A 13,976-nucleotide genomic window follows, 5' to 3' on the forward strand; every position below is an offset into this window, starting at 1 on the left:
AGGAAGGGTGTTCCAGACAAGGGAACAGCACATGTGAAGGCGAGCGGCAGCAGGAGCACCCCAGGCTGGGCGCTGGCCAGCGGCTTGGGGTTCCCTGCTGGATGGCTCACCAGGCCGCCTGACCTTTGTCTCCGTGGTCTGGAAGCCAGCACATCCCTTTTAGTCCCCTGCCCTTCCAAAACCTCCTCTCTTCTCGGTTCTTAAGTCTGCCCAAGGGCCCTTGGCGTCCAGTTCCATTTCCTGTCTCCACCACTTCTCAAGGCGCAAAGAGCTTCTCAAGTGCCCTCCCCAGGGGTGAGGACTTCCTGTGCACACACCAGAACGCCCGTGTCCCCTCAGCCTTTGAAGGCTGGGATCAGCCCGCTGCCTCTCACAACAGAAGAGGCCCAACCAACCTTTTCCACCTTGACCTCTCCTCAACATCTCCTCAAACGGGCAGGTTTCCCAACCCCTCCACCACCAACCCCATGTGACCCCCATCTCTGAACCGTGATTCCTTGGAGATTGTGCTCATGGAGCAACAGGGTGTTGCTCACTGTTGCTGAACCAAAGGCGGTATGATCCCGGCAGAGAGGAGAGCTCGCTCGCCTGTTTGTGGAGACCATTCGTGTTAGCGTCACGGCCAGCAGCAGCCCCAGCCGGTACATCAACACTGCCCACCACACACGGCAAGGCCTCTTCCTAGAGCCAGCCTGGGAAAAAGGCCTGGCCGGCACTTTACTCTCACCTAGGCTTGTGTTTGTGGGAAATGACAGTATCTTCCAACGCAATAGGCCACGTATGACAACTTGAGATCTAAGGGTTCCCATGGCCCAGAACTCTTTACCATGTGCCTGTTAATACGCTTCCAGTTATATACAGAGATTTTGGTAGCAGCCACCAGCCTTCTGGTACATCACCCAGAGAGGGAGAGGTTTGACCTGGGGCCTTGGGTCCTCCCATCACCAGGGAGATGCAGTCACCACTGCATGGAAGTAGAGCCTGTTGCTGACCTGGTCCAAGTGTTTGGAGGGGACGGTCCTGATTGGGCTCCCTCTGCCATCAGTGCCCACCCCACCGGGCTCACTTTCTTCTTCCCCAGCCTGTGAAGTTCTGCAAGTTCTGTAGAGCTTTCTGAGGTTCCCCACGGGAGCTCCTCTCCCAGCCCCAGGGTGGAGGGCCAAATGGTTCAAAGGCTGAAACTCAGACCAGAACGTGCATCCCACCCTTTAGAGGCTGTGTGATGCAGGGCAAGTCCAGACCCTCTGAGCCTGTCTCCTCCGAGAAGGGAGGAATAATAACCCAGCACCTTGCCTACATCATCACACGTTTAAAGGAGATAAGGTCTATGAAAGTCATGGGTAAATTATGAAGCGCTATACAAATGTCAGTTCTTAGTGTGGTCCTTCACTTCCTAACGGTCCCCAGGGACTGGAATATGAGCCCGTAACTTACAGAATAACAAGAATAAAGAACAGTCATGAAATACTTACTGCTCTGAGGAACAACGCTTCATGTGAAGTACTGAATTCAATCCTCACACGGATCCTGTGGGGAGAATACTACTGGTGTCTCCACGTACAGGTAAGGAACAGAGGGATTAACCACTTGCCCCTCATGGGAGCTCTAGGTCACCAGTTGGCCAGCACAGACACGGTCACCGTTTGCAGAGTCCATCTTTCCCAGGCTGCATCCTCACACTACACACACACACCCCACCACTTCACTCGCCACTTGGGCCCTGTCACCCCTCGAGGCCTCACTGGGCCGGGAGGTATTTCCCCGCAAGTATAGAGGCCCATCCTGTCCCAGAGGGCCGTGTTAAGAAGTCCGGCTCCACGGCCTGGAAGCAAGGCCCGTTCCCAGATGGCTGAGGGGGACACGTGGACGGATGAGAGGTCTCTCGGTCAGTCAGGCGGCCTGGCCTCTGAGCTATCTTTTGCCACTGACCAAAATCGTCACCAGGGAGTCACTGTCCTCCCCAACCCCCTTTCTCACCCCAGCCTTGGAGTACAGACTCTTGGGGCCCCCGCTGGGTTTCCAGGGCACCCGAGTTCACTGCCGTCAAAGGGTGGAGGTGAGGGTCACGGCAAATGCCGCATCTACTCCCCGCCCTCAATCCAGGGGTGGGACCACAGTGCTCGGCCACACGGCCACCCTCCTCACCCCCGTCTCCCCACCATCCCCTAGCCGCCCTCAGGTTCCTGTACCTGGACGCCAACGTGGGCGGTCCAGGCCCCTCCAGTCAGCGCTCCTCTCCGTTAGAGGGAGCCCGCTGCTTCCCAGCTCCAGCCCCGCCCTCCCAGGCAGAGGCCACGGACCGTAGGCCAAGGGCATTCTCCTCAGAGGACATCCAGTTCTCGGAAGCCTTCCAAGGCGCACAGAAAACTCTCTGACCAAAAGGCAGCCCCGTGAGGCGCGCCGCTGTGTAGGGGGTGATATTTTTAAAGCAAAACTCCCCTGACACCTCATGCAGGTGTTAAATCGGAGACATCTCAGGGAAGAGGATGGGCTGTGTTAGTAACGACCACGCAGTCACAGTGCACTTTTCGATATGAATTAATTTTTTTAGCGGATTCTGGCCGCTGAATGTCTTCGTTTAAAACATACATATACATGTATTCTGTTCAGTGTTTTAATTAGGCCCAAAGGAATATACTTTCAAATTTTGGTACACTTCATTTGTTATATTAATGAAAAGCCACTTTAAATCAAGTTTCATGTTGATGTTTCATTATGTATGCTGTTCTCACACATCTCTAAAGGAGATTCATGTTACAGTAGTGACCACAAATACTGGCAGCGGACATGCTGTTAATTTCACACGTAAAGTTTTCTTTTGAGGTGCAGCAAAAATAAAAGGTTGTGCTCTCCTCCCGTGTGGCTCACTTCCCTATGAAGTGGCTGCACCTCCACTGGCAACCAGCAGCCAGCAGTGCCCCCAGCCCTCACCCCCTCCAGAGGCCCAGCCCATATTCAGGGACCTGATGTTCACACCAAGATACACAGGGCTGAAGACAGAATTCAGTGCAGGGTCAGAGCCCAAACAGAGGGGACGGGCAGCTGATGCTGCCTGCCAGGCGTCAGCAACGGGGAAGGACACGATTTGGGGACCTCTGGGACCTGCCCTGCTGTGGTGTAGCTGAGCTGCACTAGCCTGATTAGGGCTCAGGCCATCTGCACACACGACCACACACTCACGCTCAGCAACGGTGATACTGTGCATGGCGCCTCCCCCAACAACCTGGGTGACCTCAAAGGTGGCGCTGGCTTTGCCCTTGGCTATTGCTGAATGTTTCCAGGTTCCAGGCGCTGTGCCAAGCATGTTAGCCACATGCCACCGCGTTGAACCCACACCACCTCCCTGTGACGTAGATGGCACCGCCCCAGCCCCCAGTGGCAGAGGAGAAAACTGAGCCTCACAGGGCCAATGGGTCATGGAGTTAAGATCTGAGGCCAGGCCTGGGGCCCCTGACCACCGTGTCCCACCGAGAGCAGGTTCTGCCTGAGAAAGACCTCCAGTCCCTACTGTTGGTGGGATTTTGTGACATAAACCTGGCTTAGCAGCTAAAGGCGGCGGCTACTGCTGGGGCCTTCGATCATGGTTGCATGCGAGGAGGGTCAGCACTGTCCACTGACATCGAACCTTCAGAGGTTAAGCTCCATTCTAGACATGTGTCCCTGCACTAAATCTTACCTCAGTGCTCACAAGCAGTTTGTTCAATTATCTCTCCCCACATCAGCAGGCTGAAAGTAACCTGCACAGAAAAATGGAGCAGGAAGATGACTTTTCTGGACTGCTTGGAATCCTTGGGCATGTGATTTAACCCTGACTGCCTCTCCTTCTCTTTTAGGTGAGGGAGGTGATACTTGGGACGACTATGGTATAAACAGCAGTCAGGCCACGCTTCTCTGTGGCCTTCAATGCCTTACAAACTGACTCACATTATTTCCTGGACCCTCACGATGACCCTCTGCGTCAAGGTGTTATCCTTATTCCTGTTTTACAGATGAGCAGTTCTCGGAGAGGTCAAGTGACAAGCCCCAGGTCACACACCAGATGTGGGCTGTCAGGGGAGTACAAAGGGGCCAGCAGAAGCCCCAGGTCTCTGCTGACTGACACCTGTGATTTACAACTTACCTAGTGTCACTGGTGGTGGGGGGGCAGTGTCCTGGTTGACTTTTTAATGTCTTATGATGGAAAAAGGGATTTCAGACAATATTCTGCAGCTTAATGTTTTAAGAGAACTTTTAAAGGTAAGGCAAATATATTATGCCTGGCTGGATGGCATTCAGTACCATATGCACTAAAATGGCCTCTTTATAGAAAGTTAAGTATGGCAGTTAGGTGACTGAAAGAGTATTCCACACAATGTTTGCAATTCATATTTGACTGACTTTAAAAATCGTAATTATTAAAACTCATGATATAATTTGTTGAGTACTTACTCAATGTGGCCCGGCTGATCATGTCATCAAGTTGTACACGCCTGCCTACCAGCCCCTCCATCCAGTCACACTGGCCTGTTGACAGAGGATCATGTCAAACTCTTTCCCACCTCAGGGCCTTTGCATTTGCTATTCCATCTGCCTGGAACGCTCACCCCTGGGCTTTGCAAATAGAAGCTCCTTCCCAGGCTGCCAAACTCCTGGAGCCCATCTCTCACCATCCAGTTGGCCCCTTGGGATGCTCTCACAGAGCACTGGCTTCTTCTTCCCAGTTATGCACCAGAATCCTGGAATTATGTTATTTCTGTATTTACTTATTTGTTTTCTTTCCACCTCACTCAGGGTTGTCAGATGTGCAGTTAAATTTGAACTTCAGATAAACAACAAATATTGAATTTTACACTAAAGAGAAATTCATTATTTTTGTCTGAAACTCAAATTTAACTGGCCATTTTGTATATTTATTGATAAATGTGGTGACCCTATTGCCACCAGCCCAAAGGCTACAAGAAGACAGAGACTATATGATCCAAGAATGTACTCCCAGGACCTGGATCACAGTAGGCGCTTCGGAATTGTTTACTGAACACACCTAACAAGTGGCTGCTTGGAGATTCCAACCCGACTAAGCCGCCACTGCAGCCCACGCCCTTCCTGATGGTGCACAGAGCAGCCTTGCCCTCCAGTCAGGTCATCACACCCGCATCTCCCGCACAGCGTAGCCACACCCCTGGCCATCCTTAATCCCCAATCCCCACTGTCAAGAGACCAGGGTCCAGAGCAGATCAGGAAAGGTTCTAGTAAACCATCTTAGGGATACTTAAGACTGGGCAGAAAACAAGAGAACAGAAGGGAAAGGAATTTTAGGAGATGAAACTAGACCATCGATGTATGTGGGTGATTTGGGGGAAGAGGAGGCTGCCAGTGAGATGGGGGTGTGTGCAGGCAGGGAGGTGACAGCAGGCAGGGGTCTGACCCCACAGGAACTGCACATCCATTGGAGGTGCCCTTCGCCGTGGAGGCCAGACAAATGGGCAGTAGGCCCAGGGAGGCAGGAAAAAAGGGTTGTAGGGACGGATGTTCAAGGCCAGCCAGAGAGCTGCAGATAACTGGCCACACACCCAAAGCAGAGGCGCACGGGGGAAGGAGAGGGCTTGCGAACCAGGAGGCCGGCAGCTGTGAAGCCCAAGAGTAGGCGGAGTTAAGGGAAGGAGGACGAGGAGGAGATCCTTGTCAGGTGGCATCTGAGCGACATCTTCCGGACGGTGGCATCTCCTGGCCCAGCAGCCTGGGGGCCTCCAGCTCCGAAGGGCATGGCGGCAGCACCCGCCTGGTGGTGACGTGGGGCAAACGCAGTACCATGTATCTGCTCTTGCAGTGGCCCTGGATGAAAGAGCAGCTACAGATAAAAACAGCGAACGAGTGAGCATTCCCTGGTGCAGACCTCTGACCCCTTTGCCCTAAGACTTCTGTCTGGATCCCCCAAGGCTTGCAGGTTCCTGAGGGGGATGATGCTCTTCTCAGGCCCATGGCCTCTCCAGCCTCGTTCCTGGCCCCTGGCCAGCTCTTGCCCTGTGGTCTCTGACTGGTGAACTGCTTCCCACACGCTTGGGGCTGCTCCCCACTTGTCCCACGGTGCCCTCTGGGCTTGACTATGTCACCTCCTCAGAGAAGCCCTCTCTGATACACCGACATGGGAACCTCCTGTCTATCCTCTGATGTGTCACCTCAGTATTTTCCCTTTACAGTATGGGCTCCCATGTGTAATTGTTTTTTCACTTACCTCCCTGTTCATTGTCTCCCCCACTTCGCTGAGCAGCCCTGAGGGCAGAGTATTTAAGTTGCTTTGTTCACAATATGAACACAGCTCCTGGTTCACAACAGACATCTTTCATCTGTCTCTCTATCATCTATCGTATTCCAGGCATATATGTATGTAACATGCAATATATAATACATATATCACAAATGCATAAATAATAAATGACTGACTCTCCTTCCCTGGACTCCCAGATCACCTTGCCTGTTAGTCTCTAATTTTGTCATGATTGTCATTATTCGACTAACTGCCCTATTTCTCACTGAACACACTCCCGCTAGACCAGGGGCGGATCTCCACTCTGTCACCGCCCAGGGCTGCCCTGGCAGGTGCTCAGTCCTGCCCTGTCCACCTGACCTCGACACTGGACGCCCCTGGGTTTTCCCTGGTTCTGATTCCCAGGCAACAGGAGGACAGAGTGACTGTTTACTGAGCTCCTGCCATTCCAGGCACTGAGCAAAGCACCCACAAGCATCACCCCATCTAATCTGAGACCCAATGAGAGTTCCATTCACAAACAAGCACACTGGAGGTGAAAGTTTAATTTGCTCAAGGTCTTTCTGACTCCAACACCCGCCCCCCGCAATTTATCCGCGTGGTACTGGAAAACTGGGTTTTCTTAAATTTAAAGATTTTAAAGGGCTTTAAAAAAAAAAAAGGCTTTCTCTGAGCCATCACAAGAATCCCAGGTGTTAACAGTTCTGAACCTTGACAGTGACGTGTTTGTAAAATTACCCGTCACTCTCTTCCCTGGAGGCCCGAGCTCTCCCTGCTCCCCCAGCCCCGGCCTGCAGCTCTCTTCCCACACTCTGAATTTGGGGAGCTGCCTCTTGGTGTCTGGAAGGGGCATTTTGTCTGCTATGACCCTGAGCCTGAGCTGAGGCATCCCACCCCAGGTCCTGCATTCAGGAGGCTTGTCTGGGAACCGAGGCCACAGGGCAGTGGCCACCAGCCAGCGGCGGCCAGCCCTGAGCAGACCTGCACTTGTGAGCCCTGACTCACGTACTTACAAAGGTGCTTGATCCCCACGTCTTCAGCTGAAGGCAGCCTAAAGCTAATGCGTGTTTGCCAGTCCACTCCACTTCTGGGCATGCAGGAGGATGGACAGCATTGCAGGAGTGCCTAGATTTTTTTCTTTCACTAGCAGCGCTCCCTCCTCGACCCAGCTGCAGCCTTGACTTCACCTGTCACAACAAAACAGCTGTTTTAGGTCCTTGGGAAACCAGCCTGGGAGAGCCAGCAAGAGACCCCAGGCCTGAGAGGTTGCGTGAGTCTGCCTAGAAAAGCGTGCATGTGCACACGTGTGTGCGAGGGGGTGGGGAGAGTATGCCAGGCAGGTAAGTGGTACATTCCCGGACCATGTTTTCCTGCTGGCCCAGGAGTGCAGGCTGAAGAGCAGGGCACTGAATTCTGCTCCCATGCCCCCGAGGACCCCCTATTTTAGGGGGCTGTGGCCCCAGGCCCAGAGAGCCACAAAAGGCCAGTGGGAGAACATTCTTCCTGAAGAAACCCCAGTCCATGTACAGGAGTGGGGCCTCTGCGGGCCAGCTTTCCGGGGCCGACAAGGCCTGACAGGACCTGGCAGACAGTGTAATGAGGTTCCACCCAGAGCTGCCTGAAGCTGATGACACACTGGCGCTGGGGACGTGACTTCAGTGGGCAGCTGCCTCAGCGTCCACTTTAGGCAACATGTGAAAGGAAAAGAGAGAGAGAGGAGTGGCCTTGCTCACTGAACGCTATTCACATTTGTGTCGAAAAGTACAAATTAAAAGAACCAAGTAAAAACTGGTAGCCCCGGGGCTTCCCTGGTGGCGCAGTGGTTGGGAGTCCGCCTGCCGATGCAGAGAACACGGGTTCGTGCCCCGGTCCGGGGGGATCCCGCATGCCACGGAGCGGCTGGGCCCGTGGGCCATGGCCGCTGAGCCTGTGCGTCCGGAGTCTGTGCTCCGCAATGGGAGAGGCCACGACAGTGAGAGGCCCGCGTACCACAAAAAAGCAACAAAAAAAACTGGTAGCCCCACCTCCTAGTGATGAAAATTGTTAATATACTGCAGAATATGCTTCCAGATCACGTTCTCTGAGTGTGCACGCGAGCACGTATGAAAGGGCTTTCATTCTTCTGGAATCTTATTTAAAAATAAATTCTTCCATGTCACAAAATTTACATCTACATCTAAGTCCCTTGCATGGATATATCATCATTTCCTCAACCAGTAGGTGGGGGAGGTTGGCCCCCATTAGGCATTTCTGCACAAGTTAGAACTGCCCACACCTGGCTTCCTGGTGTGAAAGGCAGAGACTTCAGCCTGGTCTTTTCCTCAGGGAGGGACTGGCTCCCACTCACACCTGTGGGTCTGATTAGCCACCGGACTCGATTATTCAACTGTGAAACTCAACCCAGGCAGACATTTGAAGTTCAAGTTTTCCTGGAGCTATGCTAACAGGTTGAGAGACCTGGGCAGGCTGCTGACGAGGGGAGGATGACAGCAGAGAGGAAGGTCGGAGCTCTTTGAAATGACCTTGGGGTCAAGAGGTCATTGGGTCCAAGTGATTCTTTTTGCAGATAAGGAGACTGAAGTCAGAAACAATGTTATAAAAGATTAATAATCTTGTGGAGAAACTGACAAAGGATACAAATAGAAATTTTCCAAAGGACAAAATGAGAGTTAAGAACATATTTTAAAATAGTCAATCTTGTTGACAAAGAAATGAAAACAAAACAATAAAAGGTCTTTTTTGTCTATCAAATTTTTGGGGAAAAAAGATAGTTCTGGCTGGGTTCAAGGAACTGGACCCTTTGTACATGTCGATTGGGATTTTCAAAGATGTGAGTTCCCCGGAGTGTACCTTGGTGATGTGTCCAAATAGCTTTAAATAGCATCATCCCACTTGATACACTGTTTTTACAGGAATTTATTCTAGGAATTTATCTTAATGAATTAATTAGAGATAGTCAAAAAGATTTATCTTCTAGGATGTTCACTGCAGTATTTTTTATGGTGGTGAAAATTTGGAAAAAGACATAAATGTCCAACAACAGGGGATTGGTGAAATAAATGGAGCCCTAGGCAGCCACTAAGATTCAAATTTTAGAAAAATTACTGACATGAAAAGGCTCATGATATAATAAATTTTAAAATTTGCTTATAAAATTCAATACTTTATTCAAGTAGATATTTCTGAGTGCCAGAATTAGAGGTAATTTTTTTTTTTTTTTTTTTGCGGTACGCGGGCCTCTCACTGTTGTGGCCTCTCCCGTTGTGTAGCACAGGCTCCGGATGCGCAGGCTCAGCGGCCATGGCGCACGGGCCCAGCCGCTCCGTGGCATGTGGGATCCTACCGGACCGGGGCACGAACCCGTGTGCCCTGCATTGGCAGGCAGATTCTTAACCACTGCGCCACCAGGGAAGCCCTAGAGGTAATTTTTATTTAAAATTTTTATCTGTGCTCCCATACTTTTAAAATTTCTACAATGGACACATTCTTTAACCTCTTATTTTAAGAAAAGGGCACGGAAGGAAGACTGGATTATGGAAGGGAGGCTGCAGAGCGTGACGGAAATCAGTATTTGTGAGGTTATGTGCGAACGCTGCTGCTCCCCGTTACCAGTAGCTGCGGCGTCAGGGGCTCAGTCAAGGCGGTCCTTCATGCCCAGAGCCCCACCATGCCCAGCACCCACACAGTGGCTCTGGGTCCTGCACTCAGGAGTTCGGCCTGTCGGCAGACACTGCAGAATAAGACGACGGTGTTCAAGGCCAAAGGCAGCCTGCAGGCCTCAGTTTGTACCTGGTTCAAGTAATAAACAGACCCTAAATGGATTTTGGTTCATTCGGGTGGTTTCTGGCACCCGGTGCCTCTGCCTTGTTTCCACACCTTCTTGTTCCTGGGACTATCTAGAATTTCACTTTTCCAACATCCCAATTCCCTGCGCCCCAGATTCAGACGAGGGAGAAGCGGGTGGGAAGTACTTTCCACTTGGTTTCCTCCTCCCCCTGCTGGGTAAGACGTGCCCTCCCTTCCTGACACTGAAGGGCCAGCTCCCAGTTCCCAGGGCCTCCCCACCAGTCTAGGTGGAAAATCCGAGCAGGAGCCCTGAGCCGGGAGCAAGGGCGGAGGATGGGCTCGTGGGGCACTGGATGGGGACATGGGGCAAAGGCGGCAGCACAGAGGACCCGGGAGCCCTGCGATGGCGTTACACAGCCCCAGGCGAACCGGGGCCACCCCTCTCCGAGCGGTAGGGCAGGTGGCACCGGTCCGAGGACAGGTGCAGACCAGGCGCGTTTGAGGTAAAGAAGCGGCAGGGGTTGGCGCTTCCACGTGACTCCAAGTGGTGCAGACCCCCGGCAGGTGGAGGAAGACCACACCGAGAAGAGTTAGAGAAGGAACATTCAGGGACCAAATTCTTCCTAAATGTAAACCACGTTAAAAACAGGAGGCGAGAAACCCGTCTGCCCTATTAGAAGCATGTTCCTCAAAGGAACTCCCCCCGGTTAGTCCAGCGGGGACAAAACCTGTACCATCGCCCCCTGGAGCTGCGCGTGTTCCCTGCCAGGCGCCGCCAGGCCCTGAAGTTCACAGTGAGGGGACCGTCCCCACCCTGGCCCCCCTCCGGAGACGGTCACTGACACAAACGCACACCTGGACTAAGTGGCGAAGCCTGAGGGGTGCTGTCAGAGAGAGAGGGCAGCTGGAAGGGGAGGAAAGCCGCCTGGGAGGGAGAGGCAGGCTGTCCGGCCCCCGAGGGGAGCCACCGCCTCCCCTGCTTTTGCCCACGTCTAGCGGCGTCCACGTGAAGCCACCTAAGGGCTCCGTTGCTAACCAAGTTCCAGCAGAGGGCCCTGATTGCCCTCTGGAAGGCTAATTCGTCCCCGGATTGGAGCGTCTGCGGGGCCTGCGGGACAAAGGTGCCGGCAGTGCACACAGGGCGGCCGGCACGGGGCTGCCTGCTGCCGGCTCTTTGAAGGTCGCTCTGCGTTTGATTGACAAGTGCCATATGTCCCAGTGCGCAGGGCCCTGGCCTCCCCTCTGAGCTCTGTCTTTTTCACATCTTTTAAAAACAGGTTCCTCTTTGCTTTGATTTCATACATGAGATTTTATCAGTCCCTGTTCTGCAGTGGGAGGAAGTGCACGAGTCCTAACCCCTCGGCGGTACAAGGGCTGAAGGCCAGCGCCACCTGCCCCCTCACCCACCTAGCCCAGCGCCCACGGAGGCCCCCGCCCTCCAAAGGCGCTGCTCCCCTCAGGCAGCGGGGGTGAGAGGCCTTGCGAACGCTGTAAAGGGGCCTGGAAATCCCAAGGCCTCCCCAGACTCAGCCAGCTGCAGGCCCCGATGGGACGCTGCTTTGGCCTTTTAACTTGAATAGCCAAGCCCCCCGGGCGGCTCCTGAGCAGCGGGCCCCCTCCCGGGACGCCCGTGGGAGGGCCTTTCCCCGCCTCCCCCACCCTTGCGGCTGGGATCGCTGCCCTTGCTTCCTCGTCCCTCACAGCCACCACAGACTGCACCCTCGGCACCTCTGTCCCCATCCTCACCTGGCTGGCCTTCTCTTCTCCAGGCAATTCTGGAAACTTCTAATTGCTCTGATGAGTCTTAGAGGCACGTTGAACATCGTGGCTCTCGTTTCCTCACTTAGTCTGCTGGCTGGGAAGGCTCGGATGGAGGACCAGCTTGCTCCCGAGGGGTAACTGCAGGGGCAGGATGATTAGAAGCCGTCAAAGCTGTCAGGGAACGCAAGTGACGGGCCCGTCACCGCGCTCTAACGACTGCCTGCTTGCTTCACTTTGTCAAAAACATCCTCATCCGCATGACACTCCAACACCTGTCTGTCCGCACGAGTCCTTCAGACCACGTCTTCACCCGCTGTCAGAGTTCTATTCTTTAGGACTCCCTGAGTCTTCCCCAAATAACTTGCTTTCTCCCCCTTATCAGGGGGCCCCATCTGTTCTGTCATCCACGCACTCTGCACCCACCTCGAGTCCTGAGCCCCATCCAGGAGCGCCCGAGAGCCCCCATTACCACCCATGCTGCCCTCCCAGTGAAGCACTCGTGCCCGCAGAAGCCTCGTTAACCCGAGGAGCTGTCTGAAGCGTCGGCAGAGAAAGAATTCCTTCTGGCCACACTTCACCTGGAGCACAGTGTGTCCCTCCCCATCCGCCGAACCGCGTGAGCCCCGTGGGCAGAGAGCCACACGGAGGGGCACACAGCTTTCACAGTCCACTCTGCCACGACGCAGCCCGTCCCCTTGCCCGTGTCCCTCCACTGCCTCGGCACGATTCCGGCAGGAAGGTCTGAGTGGGCACTGGTCCAGGGCATGGCTGGTGTGTTCTCAGCTGCCACCCTACTGTGCTCTCTGCCCTTTTGCTGAGCCTGGTTTTCTTTCTGTTGATTCTGTGAGCCACTTGATATCCTTCTAATAAATCGCATCTCTGCTTGAATTAGCCCATGTCGGTTTCTGCCACTGGCAACCAAGGGCCCTGGCTGGGCCCACAGCTCCCTCCCAGGGCTGCTGGAGGCATCGATGGCCTGGTGGGGGAAGCACGGAACGCTGGCAAGAGTATCCAAGGGTTAGGTGTCCCCTCTCTACCCTCTCCAGTGCTGGGGCAGACTTCCCAGTTCCAGGTTCACAACTGAGGTTTTCCTGCTACTGGTATTATTAACATTTCTGGTTCCTTTGGGTTACTGTGGACTCATGAGTCATGGAATGCTGATGAGACTGTTTACTGCAGAGGTGCACCCCTCACCTCCCTCCACATAGCAGTGAGCGTTATTCACAGGGGGCTCCTTGGGAAGGCTTGGAGCTGTTCATTACCTGTGGCCACTCCAGACCATCCCTCTCAAAAGAAACCTCGTTGCATCATCATTGCCCTCCACGATGTCCTCCCCTGGTGACACGTCTGCATTCCTGCCGTCTCTGAGCAGGGCCTGGCCATAGTGGCCACCACATCCTCGGGCTGGGCCCAGAGACTGGTCCTTCTCGAGAAGACAGATCCTCCTCACTTCCAGGCACTGGAAGGAGGGCTCTTTGTTCTGGGGAAAGCCAGGGAAACCCCAGCTTACCAATGGCCACAGACCACCTTTTAAGAAAGAGGAAATGTTGCTTTTTTCCCTCTGTAACAGTAAACTCAAGAAACGAACAATAAGCTCATGAGAAAACACACAGCTATGAACTGGGGTCTTCCCACTCTCTTAACTATACTCCTTTTGCAGGATTTCCTTGGAGGACCTTCCTGTTTCCTCTGAGAGCTTACCTTTGATCCCCAGGGACCAGGCCTTGTGTGGAATGGCTCTCAGCTCCCGCCCCTGGGACTCAGGTCTGGAGACAGGTGCCAGTATGGTGCTGGGAGGCCGTGGGCACACTCAGGATCCGGCGTCCACTGAGGGGAGGATGAGAAAGTGGGGCCCCGGGGGCTCAGGAGAGAGAGGCCTGGGCGAGCCGGAGGAAAGCCAGGACCCAGGCCACTTAGGTTTCCTATTACTAAACACCTCTAACGGACCGAGGTCATTTGGGAGGGAGGACCATGGGGGGGCCACTGTGAGGGAGTGAGGGCTGGTGCCCTGCGCTGGCTGGGGCTCCAGACACCAAGCCCGGCCCTGGAGTGTGAGCACGTGTGGTGAAGCGAAGGTAAAGAGCTGTGAGGACAGGGGGCTGGGCCGGCTTTCAGGCTCACCATCTAGTGACACAGGAGGCAACCTGGAGTCCGGGGAGGGTTCAGAGGCCCAGCACCCTCAGTC

The sequence above is a fragment of the Mesoplodon mirus genome, assembly GCF_964341445.2.
Source record: "Mesoplodon mirus genome assembly, chromosome: 10".
In the NCBI taxonomy this organism is placed as follows: domain Eukaryota; kingdom Metazoa; phylum Chordata; class Mammalia; order Artiodactyla; family Ziphiidae; genus Mesoplodon; species Mesoplodon mirus.